Raw genomic sequence first — 19,588 nt, 5'->3', positions numbered from 1 at the left:
TATTAAGGAGCAAGATTCATTAGGAATTAATGTGTTGGATATAACTGAGGAAAAATTGGGCCAGTCACAAATTACTTCTAGATCTCTGACTTGGGTAATATAAGTTTTAAGTTGATGGTCACGACATTTACTGAGGAATAGAAAAAATAAGTGGGTGGAAACTATGAATTTAGTTTGAGATGATTTAGGATGGCAGAGCAGAATTTTTCATTAGGCAATTAAAGATATAAATCTGGAGTTCAGATATATTAGTCCTGGAGTACTAATATAAATATGTATATTCGTCTTCTTTTTTTTTTTTGGTACCAGGGATCAAACTTGGGACCTTGCGCTTGTGAGGCAGGCGTCGGAACCACTGAGCTAAATCCCTGGCCCAATGTGTATATTCTTCAGTAACCAGTATCCCAATAGGCTGACAGAGAAATAATCATAGTAGTCAATTTATTTTTTAAAAAAAATCCAATGACCTCTAATTAGTATTTTCATAGATTTGGGAATATATTACCTACTTAAAACAAGATCAAGGATGCTATAAATAGAGTGATCTGAAACACTGAGAATGAAAACTATGATTGGTATGTTAGTCAACTTTGTGTTCCTGTGACAAAATACCTGAGAAACTCAACTTTAAGGGGAAAAGGCTTATTTTGGCTCACAGTCTTAGAGATTACAGTCCATGATCAGCTGGCTTTGTTGCTTTAGGCAAGGCAGAAACATCAGGATAGAACTGTATGGCAGAGAAAAGCCAACCAACTCATTGTAGCCAGGAGCAGAGAAAGAGGGAGTCAAAGAGAAAGGGGTCAAGGACAAGAAGCACAAGATACACCCTTCAAAGGCAAACCTCCAGTAGATTAATCTATTGATGAGGTTATACACTCATGATCCAGTCACCTCTCTAGGTCCCACCTTTGAACATTGCTGCCTTGGCAATCAAGCCCTAAATATATGATTCTTTGGGGAGCATTTCATATTTAAATTCATAACAATGCGCAAGACATTTTTTTTTCATTTAGTTTATTGGTACATTTTAGGTATATTAATGCAGTTACATTCATCATTTGGATCTTGCACCTTTACATAAAGTATCTTGGTTCTTATTTTTTCCCCATTCCCCTGCCCTCCCTTCACCCCCTCCACCCTTCCTTATTTGCAAAGACTTTGTTTCCATGTTTTCCTTTTCTCGTATTTTTTCTTTTCCCTTCTTTCCTTTCCCCTTCCCCTCCCATTTCTCCTGTTCCTTTAGACATTTTCTTCCTATTTCACAATGTCAATTATACATTTTGATTCTTATTTACACTTTTAGTTTTTCTCACCAGAGAAAGTATTTGGTATTTACACGTGTGTCCTATTTATTTCACTTAAGAGTATGGCCTCAATATGCATCCATTTAGCTATAAATGTCTCTAGTTTCTCATTCTTTATGGCTGAGTAGTACTCCATTTTATAAAAAAACCACATCTTCTTTATCCAGGATCCAGTTGATGGGCATTTGGGCTGTTTCCAAGTTTTAGCTATTACAAACTGTGGGCAAGACATTTTTAAAAAAACCACTGGAAGGATTAGGAGATAGAGTTGAGAAAATGTCCCAGAATATACTGAATGTGAGGGAAAAGGTGACAAACATAATGGGTAATGTAGATAATGTCATGGTTCCTTTTTCATTATTGTTGGATGTGTTTTTGGACCAGTCTTTAGCCAAAAGTTCATATGAGAAGTGGTCATATGAAAAAAAGGGTTTAGTGTTAGGATAACAGAATGGATCCATCAAGGGGCAGAAGTGGAGGGGAAGGTGAAGAAAGGAATAAATGATGGGCAGTTTCTGAGAAGACCAGAGGGAGTAGACTCAAAACTCTGGTGCAGGGGATACCTTTAAATGGGAAGGGGACGCTTTCCTTGTGAAGAATGGAAGAAATACTGGGGACCCTTTCGTTGTGCAGGATGGAAGAAATATGTGCAAGTGCTGACTACCTCCTTGGTGGGGTGCTTGGAAATGAAAGAAGTTCCCCCTTTGATGCTTCCATTTTTCCATGAAGTGTGGACACTGTCACTTGTGGAGGCATAGTGGGTGAGTGTGGTAGTGGGTAGTGGTAATGAGTTGGGATGTGGTAGAGAACTTTGAGGAGTATGAATATTTTTTGAAATAGCCTAAAAGGGGTTGGCGCGGGAGGGAGAGCTGCTTAGGACAAGAAGAATAAGTGCCAGGCTAGTGTGAGGGCTGAGGTGAGCTAGAGGTCTACACCAGTGGGGGCCCAGGATAGAGTTTGCTCACCAGCACCCAAGTAAGGAATCAATCAGTACAGTAGGATCTTAGAAGGAAAAGTGTCTTAGTTCTTCAGAGAACGGAGTTGTATAAAAGAAAAGCAGAAAAACATCCTCCTATGAGTCATAGATCTCATTTTCACCAGCTCCCCAGTCCTTATTTCCCTTTGATGTTTACAAAGGGACATATGATTACATAGGGGAAAGGTGAAGGGTATAATAAACCAGGGATGCAGGAGAAGGAACAACAGAAGGAAGAACGTAGATGCCTAAACAGGGAAGGAACAGTGTGAACCCAGATGTGAGCAAAACCGGCAGACAGGGCTTCCTGATGTACCCTTCATGGTCAGGTGTCCCAGGCATAGAAGGTCATGGGCGGAATCAGTCACGTAGTTATCTTTGATGCTCTGTCTTCAACACCTATAGCAGAGCCTGGCACAGTACAGGTGCAAAATAAATATTTGGTGAATAAGTGAAGTCCACAGTTGCTGGGTATTTTACATGGTCAGCACACAAACATCTCCTTTTTGTCTCCTCCTTCTTTATAAAAAGCTTAAAGGCAGCTGTTTGGGAATGCTGGGCCTTTTCAAAAGACAAATAGTCCTCCTGCTGCTCCAGAGGACCCACCACCGCCCACCTCCCGATCAGAATTGCAGCTCTCTGTTCTCACTGGGAAAGGAGGCACAGCTTGGTTTGTAAGAAACTTGCAGAGGAAATGGAGCAATCTGGGCTGTTTTTAAAAATCTTCTTTCAACCTCATTTCCTAAGTTAAAGAGAAATTTAAGGAATCTTAGGAATATGAAACTTCTGTCTTTATTGAGTTGTTCTTGGAACCAGCTGAAATCCTGAAGGGCTTGTCAAGCCGGCCAAGAATAAAAGAAAATGAAAAATAACTTAAACAATCCTACCCAAAGTCTGAAAAAGATATCTAGAGCAGCTGCTACTTTTTCTTTCCCAGAAAGGTTTGCCTTTCCCCCAGTTTGCAATTGTTATAGGATTGTTTTAGACTATTGGGGCAGGGGTAGAAAAGGAAAAAGGAGGAGGGAATTCAGTGTTTTAGAAGTAGTATGATGTGGCTAGTTGTACCTTTTAAGCTTTATAATTTATACTCCTGTTGGATACATGCTAACTTCCATTAGGATGCTACTGACCAGTAAGCACAATTTTAATCATAACATTCTCTTTAGGAAATTGTTCATGGCACTTGGGTCCCCTCTTCTCTTGATTCAGTCTCTTTGTGGTCCATAGATCATCTCTCCAGAGCTTCATCTGGGCAGCGAAGAGCCATTTTGTCTGCCCTACATTTACCCAAAAAGAGTAAGGAAAACTGAATATAATCTGCCAGATGGGCAGGGAACACTTTGCTGCACTAAAGATTTTCCCACAGTGGTATCCTCAGCTTGCCCTTTAGCTGTGAGCAGGGCTCAGAGTTGACAAGAATTTCCCTTAAAGTCTCTGCTTCTTCACTGCCAAGACTGGCTTGGCTGGTTACCAAAGGTGCCCAGGAGATGGGAGGAGGTACCCTATCAAGTGATACTTCGCTTGTGTCCCCTTCTTACCCAGTTGTGGGTGACTGCCCCACAGCCATGCTGGATGTGAGAAAAGAAAAGGAACTGATTTGCCCATGGTCAGTCTGCATGGATGTTCAATCCAGACTAAAGCACAGAATTGCTGCACACTGGCCTGGCCCAGGGCACACTCAGCTGAGTCACAGCTTCACCAGGAATGCAGCTAGTCTGGAATGGAAAGCAAGGGCTCAGATACCTGAAGCAGACCAGGAACTTAAAAGGGGCTGGTCTTTTTTCAAAACATATTGGAGACCTGTAGTCATTAAGAGCTAAAAGTGACCTTAAAAAAAAAAATCAAACACTAACGATAATTTTTTTCCTTCTATCCTTCTTTCCACTCTCATTTCATTCCATATTTTTTCTTAGGAACAAACATGGTTTCCTTTCTCTCTCTCTCTCTCTTATTCTTTTTTTGAGACAAGCTCTTGCTATGCAGACCAGGCTGGTCTTGATCTCACTAGGTAGCCCAGGCTGGGGTGATTCTCCTGCCTTAGACTCCCAAGTGCTGAGATTACAGGTATGTGCCACCATGCCTGACCACAAACACAGTTTTCAATTTAAAGTGTATCTTTTTTTAGATATATCTGCATAGTCAGATGTATCTGTATATTCAGATATTTCAATATCTTCATTTGCCTATATTATCTATCTATCTATATATACATATCCATTGTATACATCCATGTAATGCATAGATATGTGTCTCTATGGCTTTATATATGTCTGTTCTATCTGAGAGAATTCGGCTTTACTTCGACTTAAATGGTGTCAGTATAGATTGTTTTTCAACATGCTCTTTTTTAAAAATCTGAGCCATGTCTCTTGGAGATTTTTCTGTCAATGTGTTCTCTTTTTAACTAGTATACACTTTCACATAACTCAGATGCTTGGTGGAGTATTTAACTGTTTCTCTTTTGATGATCATTTAAGTTGCTATGCTATCCATTTTTACTGCTACAAAGAGCACTAGGGTGAAAAACTACCTGTTTTGTTTTTTGGACATATTCAAATATCTCTCTAGGGCAGATAGCAAGGTATGAAAGATAGTCAAAAGACGGGTACATTGTGTAGTAGAAGACTACTGCACAATTTATTTTCCAAAAAGATCAGCCAGTTTGTATTCGAGCAGCACAGTAAAAGAACACCTGTTCCTTCATGTTTGTCAACAATTGATCTCAACCTTTCTTATTACCAATTCAGTGTATGAAAAATATTATCCCCTTGTTTTTTCTATTTTAAAATTTTATTAGTGCATATTAGTATACAGAATGATGGGTTTTGGTTTGGCATATTTTGTGGATATATAATATACTTTGATTAATTTCACCCCCACCACCCTCCACCCCTTTCCTTTTTGTTTCTTCCCCTTTCTTCCATCTGCTTCCTCTTCTCTAGCAGTCTCTGTTCTACTTTCTTGTCATCTGTTTTTTTCTTTCTAATTTTTCAAAAACTCAACATTTTAGAGAAAACGTGGTATTTGACTTACTGGATCTGGCTTATTTCACTTAACAAGATGCTCTCTTGAATTCCTTTGTTTTTATCAGCATTTTTTTCCAGCACTGATTGGTAAGACTCAGCACTTTTTCAGATGTTTATGTGCCATTCACGTGTTCCTCTTTTGTGAATTGCATGTTCACATTCTTTGCCCAATTTTCTATTTTGTTGGTCTTTCTCTTGGGAACAAATATAAGACTTTTAAATGAGATATCTTTGTGGTGGCCCAAGGCCTGTCTGAATTACTGCGATGGCCTCCTAACTGGACCCCCTGCTTCTCTCATTGCTCCCTTGCAGTCTCTTGTCAACACATCAGTCAAATCTTGCCACTTTGAATCAAATTTTCCAGTGGCTTTTCACATCACTTCCAATGAAAGCTAAAGTCCTCAGAATGATGCCACATGCTCCCTCCCACACCCAGCATCTACCTGGCTTCATTTCTTACTACTCTCTCTCTTTGCATTTGACACATAGTAGGTTCTCAATCAATATTTGTAGAACTCATCAATAAATGCTAAATGATGCTTTTGGAGAAAAATCTAAAACGTGTTAGCATTGGTAGGGGGATATTGAAACTCTCATATATTGTTGGAGGAGCAAATTTATACAAACCATTGTAATGTGTAAATACTTAAGGATGAGCAAATCTTTCCTTTAGACATTTTATCTTCTAAATATTTACCCAAGAGAAATGCTTTTATGTGTGCAGGAGACTCTATGAAAACATCTATTGCATCATTGCTTGTAATGAGGGGGAAGGAAGGAGGAAACAGTGAAGGAGGAAAGGAGGGAAGGAAGGAAGGATGGAAGGAAGGAAGGAAGGAAGGAAGGAAAGACAGGTGATCATAGACCAAAGTGTCCTAATAAAATAGATACAAAATTTATCAACTCGTGAATGATCACTTTTGTAGAACATTTTTTCTGATTCTGTTGAGGTTTTGTCTTATTTTCCTATAAGTGCTCAAAATTGTGAACAAATTTATAGAACTTTTCTCACATCAAACATTGTTGTATTCTTGGCTAAGTGCTGTTTGGTTATGACGTACTTAGATTTTCTTTTTCTTTTTTCTCTTTTGATACTGGAGATTGAACCCAGAGCCTTGCACATGATAGGAAAGTGTTGCACCACTGAGCTATATCCTTATCCCCAGCTCTCATTTTTAAATATTTTTTTGAGACAGGGTCTCACTGTGTAGTTCAGGCTGGACTTGAAGTCACTATGTAGTCCAGGCTGGCCTTGAACTTGAGGCGATCCTCCTGCCTCAGCCTCCCAAGTGCTGGGATTACAAGCATGCACCACCACATCCAGCCTCCAACTATCATTTCTTTCTTTTCTTTGGTACCAGGGATCGAACTCGGGTCCTTGCGCTTGCGAGGCAGGCAGCGGCACCACTGAGCTAAATCCCGCCCTCCAGCTATCATTTCTTAATTGAAAGTTTGATAAACTCATTTATAAAAACCATATGGTCTTGATATTTGTTGATGAGGAATGATGTCTAATTGCTTTTTATTTGATTACTGTTTTAAAAATCTATTTGGTTTCCCTAGTTCTTCTTCAGTTAATTTTGATAATTTATATTTATTTATAAACATTTCTATCAATTCTATATATCCAAATTTATTGACTTGAAGTTTTAAAATACAATATTTTCTTAAGACCTAAAATTTAAAATTTTTTTTTTTTTTTTGGTACCAGGGATCGAACTCAGGAGGTGAGGCAGGTGGTGGAACCACTGAGCTAAATCCCCAGCCCTAAAATTTTTAAATTTGTATTTGTAAATTTTACTTGGATCCTTAACTTCTTTCTATTTTTTGGTACCTTCTTTTTTTTCATGATCAACCTTGACAGAAGTTTGTCAATTTTTTATTTTTCAAAACTAGCTTTTGGTTTTGTTATTTCCCTCCAGTGTGTGTATATATGTGTGTGTGTGTGTGTGTGTGTGTGTATGTATGTGTGTGTCTGTTTTTATCTTTTTACCCTTTTTAGTTTTTTCTTCTTTATTTTCATTTATACAAACATTTTTATACCACTTTATACTTACTACCATTCTTTTTTTCTTTCTAAAAAAAATGTTACTAATCACCAAACACCCTGCATTCTTTTTTTCTTTCCCTTTGGTACCTGGGATCGAACTCAGGACCTTGCGCTTGTGAGGCAGGAGGTGACACCACTGATTTAAATCCCTGGCCCCACCCTGCATTATTTTTGTTAGGAGCTGCAGGTTAGGAGAGGCCTCCATATCTGTTGCACATGGTTCTTACTTCTCTGTGTTCATGTTTTGTTGTTGGTCAATTGATCAATGTAGTATTATTTCCCAAATTTCTAATTCTATTTATTTGAATCCACTTTAAAATTTAGCCTATCCATTATTCTTCCTTTTCCTTTTTTCTTTTTAATTTTCAATGACTATGTTTCTAAGTTCCAGAATTTTGTTTTTTATAATCATTCATAGTTTATATTTTTGCCTGTACTTTAAAATTTTTTATGCAATTATTCCTCCACTTAACTCCTTTGAAAATCTTACATAGACTCATTTTAAAGAAGTAATTTTCAGATATTCTATTATTATCTTTTTCTCTGCTGTGAATTCTTCTTCATGTTGTTGCTTCTATTTTGGACTTTCTTAGCATTAGCTCTCTTTTTCTTCCTTCTTCCTTCCTTCTGTCACCCCAGCCTTAACCTTCTCTGTCTAATAGTTTTGAAGTTGTTTCTATTTTCTGGGACTACCTGAGACCCAGATTCTATTCTGTATTTATTATGGGTCCAGTTCTTTCTTCAGGGTCAGATTTGGGCTTTGAGACTCTGATTCTTCTTGGTTCCCTAGGTATGCAGCTTTGTATAAGCCTGTAGTTCTAGAAACCTTTTCTGGGGGAGCCTTATTCCAGCCCTTGATTTTATGTGAGCCTTCTGCCTCACATGGGGAATAGTTAGCTCCCAATACTTTTTAGGAGTTGAGGCTTTGAATGCCTCTGTTTACTTTTGGCAAAATTCAGCAGGTCTACATCTTCAGCCTACTTACCATATTGTTTCTGTTCCATTTCTGGGCTCCAGAGATATTTTTGAGTGTGAACATACCTGACATTTCTACCATTTTATATTTCATCTGTTATCACTGCCATTTTGGGTTAGTGTGGTCCCTTAGGCACCATCTTGGCTGGAAGTCCACTCCCATTTGTTTCTTTCTTTTTTGTATCAGGGATCGAACTCAGGTCCTTGCGCTTGCGCAGCAGGCGGCGAAACCACTGAGCTAAATCCCTGGCCCCATCCCATTTGTTTCTTTACTATTTGCCATCCAGGTTACTCTCTCACCTTTCTCTCTGAAACTTTATCACCTTCTCTACCAAGTCACCACTGTTATTTCCTAGTCATCAGATGAAGTAGTTTTTGCCTTCAGCTCTCATTTTCCTTCACTCTGTGGGAGCACCCAATGATGCTGACTGCTCTTCCTTTTTTCTCTGTCTTCCTTTGGCTGATGTGATGCTCCATCATTCTGGTTCATGACCTTAAATTGGCACATAACTCTTTTGTATCCAGCCTCGTCTCTTTCCTCTTGCTGGCTCACAGCGGCTCTTTTTAAACTCTTCCACCACACTCACACACAAACACACCCACAAACTCTGACTCTTGAGATTCTTCCTTTGCTTTTTAAAACTTTTTTTGCTTCCTCTTCGCCTTTTGTAACTGGATGTCCCACATGGTGAAGTCCTTTGCTCTCTGGCTATGTCCTCTCTTTCCCCTCATTTTAGGCATTCCTGTGACTTCAGTCATTGCTCAGGTAAATCCCTTTCTGTATCCCAGAATCCCCCCCCCCAATAGTTTCATATCTGCTTGTGGTATATTCCACTTGCGTTGTCCTATCAAATTCCCTCCCCATTGAACCTTTCAGACTCCATCATGGATATCATCTTTCTCTCAGTTTTAAGGCTCAAACCATACCTTTCCTCGATTTCCTCCTGATGTCTACAGAGCTAGTTAAATACACATCCTGTTGATCCTCTTAAATTTAATTTCTTGTCAGTGCACTGTTCACATATCTGCTATAATCTCTTATTGTTCCTCCTTTGGACTGTTTTGATACCCTCCCAGAGATGCAGGACAGTTAAATGTGACAATATTTTGATATTTTTGTTTGAAATTCGTAATTTGAATCCCCTTACTCCCTCTCCCAAATAACCTTAACGTGTAAATATTCATACCTTTCTTCCATGCCTACCCCCTTGCTCCTAATGAGAAAGAATCTTTCATTGAATGGGCAGACCTTTAAGACTAATGTATTTGTGCTGATTGGGGTAATGATTTCAGTGCAGACAGCCTAACTTGATTTATATGAGAAAGAACAAATATACTTTAAAAGGAAATCATATGTTTGAATTGAGACTTAAAGGATGAGTAGGGTTGTATTTCAAATAGAGAAGGAAGCCCAAGCAAAACAGGTTTGTGTGTGGGTGTGGTGGAAGAGTCTAAAAAGAGCCACTGTGAGCCAGCAAAAGGGGAAAGCTGAGGGTGGATAGAAAAGCATTATATGCCAAATTAAGGACTATTATTTGGGGTGTCACAGAAGCATTGTAAGTGGGAGGTGGGGGTCACATGACCCCACATTTAGCCAGGTTTCCAGAGTTGGATAGCATCTTTCACCAAGCAGGTTCTAAGAGACAGGATGAATGGGTATGGACTGAGAGTTCTAATGAGACTATCGCTGCTACTCTGTGCTGTGTCCCCAGTGTTGCTTGTGATGCCTTTAAGAGCTGAACAGGGGACTCTCCCTGAGGAAGGTGTGGTGGGGAAGCCCTCAGAAAAGGGTTCCTGGGTTATCAAGATGTGTTAGTCAGGAAGAGAGGCAAAATCAAGGCTGAGATTGGGGAAGCTGGCATCACCACTGGGAAGATGTCTGCATGGGCTGTCATTTCTCAAAGGGGTTTAAAGATGAACACAGAAGCATCAGTGAAGATGAGCTCTCAGGCCTCCACATTTCACTGTTCCCCTTCTTGTGAAATTCCTGTGATCTCTCAGGGCCCATCTGAGATGCCAGCTTCTCTCAAGACATTCTTTTAGCTCCTGGGTGAAAGGTGTCTCTTTTTCTTTGGAAACTGTAATGAGTAGTTTACAAGAATTTTATGGTTTTGTATTCCCCCTTAGGTGTAAAATTTCTGAAGATTGTTTTGCTTATCTTTGCTTTCCTTCCATCACCTGAGACTGGCCTCTGTTTGGGCTCTCTACTGAACAAACCATAATTAAACCAAATCTGCCCTTTCATGGGAAAAGCACAGCCTACAGGATTTAATAAATATGAATCTTAAATAATGAAATGCTTCAAGGAATTTGAATATTTCAAAGCTCCATCCATATAAAGGCTGAATAATTCATGTAAATATTTGAGGAAAAGAACAAAAGCTTATCGAATAATTCAATACAGTGTACCTTATTTGTGTCCATAAAAGGAGATCCTGGGTTTAGTTTTGGTGGTAAGCTCAGCTTCAGAAGCTTTGAAATGCAGATTAGATCAATAACATCACAATTATATTTGAAAATTAAAAAGAAGCATTATCCAAAAGGCAAATTCCAAATTTATGCCTTTTCAAAGAAAGTGTCATTTGGAAAGAAACTGATTCACACCATGAAATATGTGGCATTTCTTTCAGTTTCCACTCTCTTCTGTAGTAGTGGTGGGCTCATGTGATATGTAGACATGTGCTTAATCAAATTTAGCTTAACTTGTCAAGTGAAAAAAATGTATATGAGGTATTTCGAGATAAGTAGAGGCACATTCTTTTTTTTAGCACACATATCTCCTGTGCTGCTGCATTTGTCTTATTCCTTTCCTTAAAATTTGGCTTTGTTTATGTAATCTACAAATTCCAACTCACTTAGAACAGAGGTAGAATAGCATGCACCCTATGGTGCTGAAGGTTATTTTAGAGAGATGATCCTTGTTTTCCCATCAGGAAGGAATACAACACTGTTATTTGTATTTATCTTATAATACACACATGTAGGTTTACTCACCTGGGGATGGGACCCAAATTTTTGTTGCAATCCTTTGGTTTCCTGAGCTGTGTGATGTTCTGCAAATCACTTAATCTCTGAGATAAAATGGGAGAGACTATTGCTTAAAACCACGATTCTGTAACTTAAAATATAATCAACCCAGAAGTTTGTTTGCTTTGAAAATTGGGGGAAAAAAGGTCATAGGGTATAGTGAATATGTACAACTGTGCCCTGAGTCATGTTTTGAAATAACACAAGACAAGGAGAGGGTTGGAAGGTTCCTTCTTGTGTTTGACGTGGAATCTGTTTGTCTGAAGTAGCACATACCAAGTGTTGGGGTCTACAGATGTGAGCAGAATTAAGAGATGTGCAAAAATCTAATAAAAGTTTCTTAATTTGAAAAATTAAAACAAAACAAAACAGAAATGAGTTTCTAATTTTGTCATAAATAACTTGAAGGACTGAAAATGATTGGACTTGCACACATTTTGACATTAACAATCACCATGAAAGGATCAGTTATACCACAGAAATTTGTGAGATTAATCTTTAAGAAGAGCCTAATTTTTTTCAATTAATTAATTTTATTGGTACCTTTTAGGTATACAATATAATGACATTCATCATTGGAAATTTGCACCTTTACATACTCTCTAGGTTCTTATTTTTTCCCCATTCCCCTGCCCTCCCTTCAACCCCTCCATCCTTCCCTGTTTCCAAAGATTTTGTTTCCATTTTTTCATTTTCTCATATTAATTCCATTTCCTTCTTTCCTTTCCCCTATCCCTCCCACTTCCCCTTTGCCCTTTTCTTCCTATTTCACATTATCTACTATACCTTTTAGTCCTTATTTACACTTTCTGTTTCTCACACTAGAAAAATTATTCGGCATTTACACATGTGTGTCCTATTTATTTCACTAAAGAGTATGGTGTCAATGTGCATCCATGTAGCTATAAATGTCTTTAGTTTCTCGTTTTTTACGGCTGAGTACTACTCCATTTATTAAAAAACCCCACATTTTCTTTATCCAGTCTCCAGTTGATGGGCAATTGGGCTGCTTCCAAGTTTAAGCTATTACAAGTTGTGCTGCTATGAACACGGGTGCACAAATATCACTGTGGTATGATTCTTTTAATTCTTTGGGGGAAGATACCCAGCAGAGGAATAGCTGGGTCAAATGGGACTTTCAGTCCTAGTTCTTTGAAGCATCTCCATACTGATTTCCACAGTGGTTGCACCAGTCTACACTCCTACCAGCAGTGGAGCAGGGTTCCTCTTTCCCCGTAGCCTCACCAGGATTCGTTATTGGTTGATTTCTCAATAGCAGCTGTTCATTCTGGAGTGAGGTGGAATCCCAGCTTTGTTTTCATTTGCATCTCTCGAATGACCAGTGATGTTGAACATTTTTTTCATCTGTTTCTTTGCTATTTCTACTTCTTTGTCTGAGAAATGTCTGTTCATTTCAGATGCCCATTGGCATTTGGATTGGGTCTTTAAATTTGGGAGGTCTGATTTTTATAAGTTCTTTATAGATTCTAGATAGTAGACCTTTGTCTGAGGAACAGCAGGTGAAAATTTTTTCCCACAGTGTGGGTTGTCTCTTCACACTGTTGGTGATTTCTCTTGCTGTGTAGAAGCTTTTTAATAAGAAGAGATCCCACTTGTTCATTGTTTGTGCTAGTTCCCGTGCAACTAAGGTTTTTTTCATGAAATCTTTTCCTACACCAGTGTCTTAAAGAGTTCTATCTAACCTCTGTTCCAGCTGGTTCAGCATTTCTGTTTTAATATTTAGATCTTTAATCCATTTCAATTTTATTTTGTGCATGGTGAGAGATATAGGTCTAGTTTTAATCTTTGGCAAGTTGAAACCCAATTTTTCCAGCACCATTTATTAAAGAGGCTATCTTTCCTCCAGTGAGGGTGTTTGGCTCCTTTGATGAAGATGAGGTGGCTGAGTGTGTCTGGAGTTGTTTCTGCATCTTCTAATCTGTACCACTGGTCCTCAGGTCTCTTTCTTTGCCAGTACTGTGCTGTTTTAATCAAAGTAGCTTTGTAGTATAGTTTCTAGTTGGAGATTGTGATACCCTCTACCTTGTCTTTGTTGCCTAGAATTTCTTTTGCTATTCTAGGTCTCTTCTGGCTCCAAATGAATTTTTGGATTGTTTCCGCAAGGTCCATGAAATATGGTGCTGGGATTTCAATTGGGATTGCATTGAATCTATATAGCAGTTTTGGAAGTATGGCCATTTTCACTATGCTGATTCTTGCTACCCAGGAGCAAGGGATGTCTTTCCATTTTCTGATATCATCTTCAATCTCTCTTTTCAGAGTGCTATAGTTTTCAGAGAAGAGGTCTGTGATTTCTTTTGTTAGGTTGATTCCTAGGTATTTCAGTTTCTTGGATGCTATTGTGAAAGGAATTGTTTGCCCTATTTCTCTCTCAGTTAGTCTGTTGCTCGTGTAGAGGAAAGCTATGGATTTTTGTGTGTTGATTTTGTATCCAGCTACTTTACTGAATTTGGTTATTAAGTATAGAAGACTTTTGGTGGAGTTCTTGGGGCCTTCTATCTAGAGTATCATGTCATCTGCAAATAATGACAATTTGACTTCTTCATTTCCTAGTTTTATTCCTTTTATTTCTTTGTCTTTTTTAATTGCTGTGGCAAATGTTTCCAAGACTATATTGAACAGGAGTGGTGATAGTGGACATCCTTGTCCTGTTCCTGATTTTAGTGTGAAGGATTTCAGTTTTTGACCATTTAGTATGATATTGGCCATTGGTTTTTTTTTTTCCCTATTAAGTTTATTGGTACATTTTAGGTATAAAATACAGTTACATTCATCATTGGGATCTTGTACCATTACATGAGTATCTTGGTTCTTATTTTTTTCCCCTTCCCCTGCCCTCCCTTCACTCCCTCCACCCTTCCCTATTTGCAAAGACTTTGTTTCCATTTTTTTTTCTTTTCTCATATTTTTTTCTTTTCCCTTTCCCCTACCCCTCCCACTTCCCCTGCTCCTTTAGACCTTTTCTTCCTGTTACACAATATCAATTATACATTTTTAAAATTACAATATCAAGATCTAGGAGACATTACCACAGATTTTACAGAATTTAAAAGGATATAGAAAGCATATTTCAAAAATCCGTTTTGAAATAAATTTGACAACTTCTAAGAAGTACCTTGGAAGAAAAATTAATGAAACTAACTCTGGAGGAAATATAACATTTGAATAGCACCTATTAAAGAAAGTATATTCCTAGCTTGAAAACCTACCTATATGACAACAGCAGGCTCATATACATTTTAACTGATACATTATATCAAACAATTAAATCAGAAAAAAGAAGGAGCACTTCTCCCCTCATTGTAGGAAATCAACATTGTGCTAATCCTAAAACTGGATAAAGATAATAGAAGAAAAAAGTATGAACATAGATACAAATTTGTTTAACAAAACAAACTATTAGAAATCAGATCTGGCAGGATGTAGAAAGTGGTTTTGTTATAGGAATGGCAGTGTTGGTTCAGCATTGGATAATCCACCCCCCAAAGTCATCATTTTAACAGAGGAAAGGAAAAAGCCATATGATCCTGTCACTAGTTGGAGAAAAAGTATTGGACTAAATTCTACAGCTGTTCATGGTGAAAGCTATCAGGAGACTAGAAGTAGAAGAGAACCTTCTCACCAGATTGAAGACATGTACTCCATACTTCCAGCGAGCACACCTTATATGAATGGAGAAGATAGAATGCTTTCTCCTTAAGGTGGGGAACAAGGGCAGATATGCTTACTCTTTATCTGTCCATTAAACTTTGAAACCTAGGCCCCACCAAAATAGTCTGGCAATAAAATGACACAATTAGGATAGGATTGGCAAGGTAGAAGCAAAATCTTTATATGTAGATGAAATGATCATCTACAGAGAAAATACTAAGAAATCTCTAGGAGTCCCTAGAACTTGTATTTGAGTTTAGCAGGATTAGAAAACACAAGGTGTATATAAAAATTCAGGTCTGTGTATACTTGCTATAAATGAACAATTGGATATTGAAATTTAAAAGTTATGTAGGAGTGCAAAGGACCTAGAAAAGTTAAAAAAAAAAACAGTGTTGCAAGATGTTTAGTACCTAATTTTAAGACTTCTTCTAAAGCTACAGTAATCAACGCAGTATTGGGGTAAGGAAAGACAGAGATCATTTGAATAAAACAGAGAATCTAGAAATAGAACCACACATATATGGTCCACTGAGTTTTGAAAGATTATTTAACATTAGCATTTTATAGAATATAAACTCAATTCAAGAGCCGAGGAAGAGATAGTGTTTTCAGCAAACGGCACTAGAACACCTGGTATCCTTATGTAAAAAATTAACCTCAACCCTTTTTTTCCATACATGAAAATAACTTGAAGGGATCTATGAACCTAAATAAGAAAGCCTAAAAGTATAAAACTTTAAGAAGAAATTATAAGGGAAAATATTTATGAATTCAGGGTAGGCAAGAACTACCTAGGATACAAAAAACATGATGTATAAAAGAAAAAATTGATAAATGAGATTCCATCAAAATTTAGAACTTTAAATGACAAAATGAAAAGTAGTCCTTAAACAGGCCATATTTGCAATGCATATAACCTATGCCCAGAATATATAAACAACTCTTACAGCTCATTAATAGACAACCCAATTAAAAAGTTGACATAAGAAGATGATAAATAGCCAGTATAGCACAAGGAATGGTGTGCAACTCTAGAATCAGAAAAATACTAATCAGTACAATAACAAGATTAAATTATGCATTCACTATGGAGATGAAGTTAAAAGTTTTAAAAGCCTTGTCATGACTTTTTTTTTTTTTGTTGGATTCTTCCCCTTTGCATTTAATTTGTCACGCCCAATGGTTTCATTCTGCTGGACTTCCTGGGGTTGTGATCCTCATTGTCTTTTCCTAGGGTATTGTCTAAAACTTTTTGGAGTGCCGGTTTGGTATTCATGAAGTTCCTGAGGTGTTCCTTATCATGAAAGTATCTTATTTCTCCATCAATTTTGAAAGATAGTTTAGCAGGGTACATCAATCTGGGTTGGAGGCTGTTTTCCTTTAGGGCTTGAAATACATCACTCCAAGCTCTTCTTGCCTTGAGGGTTTGCATTGAGAAGTCTGCTGTGATTCTGATGGGCTTTCCTTTGTATGTGATTTCTTTCTTTTCTCTCACTGCTTGTAGAATTTTATTCTTCTGTTGGATTTCTGGAATCCTAACTATTATATGTCTATGTGTAGATTCTTTTTTGATCAAGGCTAGCTGGAGTCCTATATGCCTCAATTATCTGTATGTCAAGTTCTTTTCCCCTCCTTGGGAAATTTTCTGCCATCACTTCTGTGAACAGTTTTTTTTATGTCATCTGCACTCTCTCCTCTTTCTTCATTGACTCCACTCAGTCTTATGTTATTCTTCTTTGCATCGTCTAGCAGCTGCTGGATTGATTTCTCGTGTTCCCTTACAATTTTAAAGCAATTTTTCTTTTCCTGGTCACTAATTGCAATCTTTTCTTCTATATCTGAAATTCTATCCTCACATTGGTTCATTCTGCTGTGCAGACTTTCGATGGAGTTTTTAATCTCCTGGAAATCTGTTTGCATCTGTTTTATGGATTCCCTTTGCTTCCTATGTTGGGATTCCATCATGTTCCTCAGATCCTCTGTTTTTTTTATCTGTATCCTCTCCAGATTTATTAATCATGTCTTGCACCATGAGCACAATCTTTGCTGTTATCTGAGAAATTATTTCTGATTTCATTTTTCCCAGATCCTCTTTTGTTGCCAGTTCAGAGAGTCCAGGTGGTTGAGTATCAGATTGTTCCATCTCGTTTCCCTTTGGGGTGGCTGTAGGTGATCCAGAAGTCTGTTTTTGAGGCTTGTTTACATGGCTTCTCATTTCTGGGGGGGGGGTGTGCTTCTGGCACCTGCACAGCTCAATTTCTCTGTCCTAGGAGCTTGGGATGGCAGCTGGGGATCTTCCTTCTGGGTGCTGGGGGCTATTGGTTTTTCATAGATGGCTTTTATCAGATTGAGGCAGAGGCTGTGTATTCCAATTTTTTGTAGGGTTTTTATCATAAGTGGGTGTTGGATTTTGTCAAATGCTCTTTCTGCATCTATTGAGATGATCATATGGTTTTTGTCCTTGGGTCTATTGATATAGTGTATTACATTGATTAATTTGCGTATGTTGAACCATCCCTGCATCCCTGGGATGAATCCCACTTCGTCAGGGAGTAGAATCTTCTTGATGATCTTCTGCATTCTATTTGCCAGTATCTTATTAAGGATTTTTGCATCTATGTTCATTACTGAGACTGGCCTACAGTTCTCTTTTTCAGTTGGGTCTTTCTCTGTTTGAGGATCGAGGTGATGCTTGCTCCCAGGAATGAATTTGGGAGTATTGCTTCCCTTTCAATTTCATTGAAGAGTTTAAACAGTAGTGGCAGTAGTTCCTCTCTAAATGTCTTGTAGAATTCAGCAGTAAAGCCATCAGGACTCAGGCTTTTTTTAGTTGGTAACTTTAATTACGTTTTCAATTTCATTGATTGATATTGGGTAGTTTAGAAGTTTTAGGTCTTCTTCATTCAACTTTGGTAATTCATAAGTATCTAGGAATCTGTCCATTTCTTCTGTGTTTTCCATCTTATTGGCATATAGGTTCTCAAAGTACATATTGATTGTCCTCTAGATTTCTGCTGGGTCCATTGTAATTTCATCCTTTTCATTCCTAATTGCTTAGATTTGGGCTTTTTCTTTCCTTTTTCTGATAAGGTTGGCTAAGGTTTTGTCAATTTTGTTGATTCTTTCGAAGAACCAACTCTTGGCTTCATTGGTTTTTTTGTATCATTCTCTTAGTCTCCATTGCATTGATTTCTGTTCTGATTTTTGTAATTTCCTCCCTTGTATGAGCTTTGGGGTTGTCCTGCTCTTCTTTTTCTAGAAGCTTGAGGTTCAGCATCACGTTGTTTAATTGGGCACTCTCTGTTTTCCTAATATGAGTATTCACTGCTATGAATTTCCCTCATAAGACTGTTTTCATTGTGTCCCATAGATTCCAATATGATGTATTGGCATTGTCATTTAATTGTAGGAACTATCTGATTTCTTCTTTAATTTCCTCTGTGACCCAGTGGTTATTCAGAAGTATTTTGTTAAATTTCCATGTGTTTATGAAATTCTGGTGGTTTCTTTTGCTATTTATCTCCAATTTCATTGCACTATGGTCTGATAATATACAGTGGAAATTCCTTTGCACTTATTTAAACATGTTGTATGAGCAAGTATGTGGTCTATTTTGGAGAATGGCCCATGTGCGGCTGAAAAGAATGTATATTCTGATTTTGTGGGGTAGAACGCTCTGTAAATATCTGTTAGGTTCATTTTTTCAAGACTTTGATTGAGTACTAGTATTTCGTTGTTTATTTTTTGTCTAGTTGATCTATCTCTTTGTGACAGTGGGGTGTTGAGGTCCCCCACTACTATTGTATTAGTGCTTATTTGATTTTTCATGTCTGTTAGTATTTTTTTTATGTAGTTGGGTGCACTAGTGTTTGGTGCATATATATTTATGATTGTCATCTCTTCCTCTTGGATTGTTCCCTTTACAAGGATGTAGTGTCCTTTATTCTTAATTAGTATCAGTTTGAAATCTACTTGATGTGCAAAGAGGATAGCTACTCTTGCTTTTTTTCAGGTTCCTGTCACATGGAGTATTGTTTTCCACCCTTTAACTTTCAGTCTGTGAGTTCCTTTTTGAAATAAGTGTGTTTCTTGTATGCAGCAGACTGTTGGATCTTGCTTCTTCACCCATTCTGCCAGCCTATTTCTTTTGATTGGTGAATTGATACCATTAACATTGATGGTAATAACTGATATGTTTTGACTTATCATTGTCATGACTTTTTCTTTTTGTTGGGTTCTCCCCCTTTGCAGTTACTTTCTTGTCATGCCCAATAGATTCATTCTGCTGGGATTCCTGGGGTTGTGATCCTCATTGTCTTTTCCTAGGGTATTGTCTAAAAGTTTTTGGAGTTCTGATTTGGTATTCATGAAGTTCCTAAGGTGCTCTTTGTCATGAAAGTATCTTATTTCTCCATCAATTTTGAAAGATAGTTTTGCAGGGTATATCAATCTGGGTTGGAGGTGGTTTTCCTTTAGTGCTTGAAATACATTACTCCAAATTCTTGCCTTGAGGGTTTGCATTGAGAAGTCTGCTGTGATTCTGATGGGCTTTCCT

General features: G+C 37.8%; 1 protein-coding gene across 1 annotated transcript in view; it reads left to right on the top strand.

The window, feature by feature from the left end:
- Nucleotides 1-19,588, top strand: part of LOC101708837 (uncharacterized) — a 148,562-nt gene that overhangs the window by 47,158 nt on the left and 81,816 nt on the right. The gene's annotated exons all lie outside the window — the stretch shown is intronic.

This window comes from Heterocephalus glaber, unplaced genomic scaffold, assembly GCF_053883595.1.
Source record: "Heterocephalus glaber isolate CG9 unplaced genomic scaffold, H.glaber_assembly_v1.0 deba00001457, whole genome shotgun sequence".
Taxonomy (NCBI): Eukaryota; Metazoa; Chordata; class Mammalia; order Rodentia; family Bathyergidae; genus Heterocephalus; species Heterocephalus glaber.
The sequence above is the reverse complement of the archived record's forward strand: the minus strand, read 5'-3'. Positions and strand labels throughout refer to the sequence as shown.